Consider the following 2,211-nt stretch of genomic DNA (forward strand, 5'->3'; position numbering starts at 1 on the left):
CTGATAGATTTTGTAATTTTACATCCAGGATCTTCAGGAGAATTAAGCGAAACCCAAACTCCTTGTTCTCAACAAAGACCTTCTGTATGGCCAAGAACATGAGTCTACTCCCCTAAGGTATTGAAGCGCAGAAGAAATGTTCTCTAAAATGTTTTCATGCTTTTTAGTTACTGCAACATTTTAACACTAGCTTATGTTTGATATAGAAGATGATGTAGCCCTGGAGCTGCTGCCAGTACTCCTCCCTGCTCCACCTTACTAATTTGGGAGAAGAGTTTCAGACCCATCAACCTGGAAGTTCAGAAGGCTTCATTGATACCCAGCCTGTAAGTCAACATTCATCTATGAATCATGCTCATATTGTTTAAATAAGTGCATCACATTCAGTAGTGAGGTTTTGTGTTAAACTAGAATCAGTTTAACACTGATTCTTTAAATTCACTAAAGGCCTGTTTTTGTGTCTTCTCTCTCTTGTTCTCAACAAAGATCTTTTGTATGGCCAAGAAGAGAAAGGAGCGGCCGTCTTCTCAACAACATGAATTTTCTCCCTTAAGGTATTGAAGCTCAAGAGATGTTTTCTAAACTGTTTTTAACATTTAACATTTTAACACAAGCTTATGTTTGCCAGACAGACAAGATGATGTAGCCCTGCGGCTGCTGCCAGTTCTCCTCCCTGTTCCACCTTACACATTTGGGATCAGAGTTTCAGACCCATCAACCTGGAAGTTCAGATGGTTTCATTGATATCCAGCCTGTAAGTCAACATTGATCTCTGAATCATGCTCCAATTGTTTGCTGTTTAAATAAGTGCATCACTAATGGCCTGTTTTTTCTGTCTTTTCTCTCCATCAGGTTGGGACAAACCTGGTGGCGCATCTACAAAATGTGACAACCCGTATGTCCTCATGCAGGGAGACAGGCAAAAATGCTAAAGTGTCATTAAAAATGCTCCTTGTTTAATGGCTGAAAGTTTTACTTGTAGTTTGCTATAAAACAGACTTTTTACATTAAATGTTTTCTAATGTGTAGTAACAGATACTTCTGGAGTTGTAACCAAATGAGTTGAAGTGATTTAACTATATACTTTTGAAACAACTTACTTATGTTTTTGTTACTTTTGTAAATGAAATCTGCTGGCTCTATATATGTATCACGTGAAAATAAAAGAGGCTTTAAATTCAGATTGTTTTTAATCCTGTTTTTATATAGTGCAATTTAAAATTAAATCTTTTTTTTAACCCAACTATAGTGGTATAACCCTTATGGTGGGTTATGAGTTTCAACCCAATTTTGGGTCAATTTAACCAATTTAACCAAGTCAATTTAACCAAGTCAATTTAACCCAACCTTTGGTTAGTTGCCATAACCCAATGTGCTGAGTTAAACCCTCAATCCAACCCAGTTGAGTTAAAACAACCCAGCGTTGGGTCGGTCCATATTTGACCCAGCGCTGGGTTACGAATTGGGTTATTTTTAACACAGCAGTTTTTGCTGTTTAGGCACCAGCACTTCTCCTGACCCCACTAGGGACAACGGTGTAAGAAAATGGATCGATGGATCATCCCAGGTCTTTTGTCAAGCTCACAACCTCTCCAGTATTTAAGCACCTCATTGTTAGTCGCTGGTTGCCGGTTCGTCTCGTCACTTTTCTCGTTTCTCCCTGGTTTCCTTGTGATCCTCCTGCAGGAAAAAAGACAACTGTAACAAATGATAAAATGGTGACCCCATTGTTTGCTAAGAAAATATTCAGCCATTTTTTTTAACATTTACAATAAATAACAATTATTACATATATTAATTTTTTGTCCAAAAAGATGATGTGTTAAAAAAGAACACAAAAAATGTGTTATTAAATTAAAAGCATATTTTGTGTTAATTTTACACAGTGTGTTAAAATGAATATAATAATATGACACGCAGTATGTGTTGAATATTTATTTGAATATTTCAACACATAATTGTGTTAGTTTGTGTTTGTCAGGTACACAAACATGAATCTGAATGGCAGATTACTCTGCCATTCAGATGGTAATTCATCTCAATGACAACTACTGTGAGATTAGTTTTTATTTTTAACATTTCCTTTTAATTTATTTTTAAACTGTGGTTGTTAATTTAGTGTTGTGATGAGATTTAATAATTTTTAAAATGATGCAGAGGTATTTTTGGGGGGAGTAAATCAACACATAACGATTGATTATCACTTTTCAT

At 35.7% G+C, this 2,211-nt stretch overlaps 2 long non-coding RNA genes across 2 annotated transcripts; one reads left to right on the forward strand and one right to left on the reverse strand.

Moving 5' to 3' along the window:
- Positions 1-755, reverse strand: LOC107834784 (uncharacterized). Its single transcript, XR_001660608.1, has 2 exons — positions 683-755; positions 1-248 (listed from the first exon to the last, which is right to left on the reverse strand). It is a non-coding gene; the product is annotated as an uncharacterized LOC107834784 (long non-coding RNA).
- Positions 32-969, forward strand: LOC103131454 (uncharacterized). The gene is made up of 4 exons (XR_001660607.1): positions 32-117; positions 207-326; positions 487-754; positions 853-969. It is a non-coding gene; the product is annotated as an uncharacterized LOC103131454 (long non-coding RNA).
- Positions 970-2,211: the final 1,242 nt, after the last annotated feature.

The sequence above is a fragment of the Poecilia formosa genome, unplaced genomic scaffold (genome assembly GCF_000485575.1).
Source record: "Poecilia formosa unplaced genomic scaffold, Poecilia_formosa-5.1.2 Scaffold764, whole genome shotgun sequence".
Lineage (NCBI taxonomy): Eukaryota > Metazoa > Chordata > Actinopteri > Cyprinodontiformes > Poeciliidae > Poecilia > Poecilia formosa.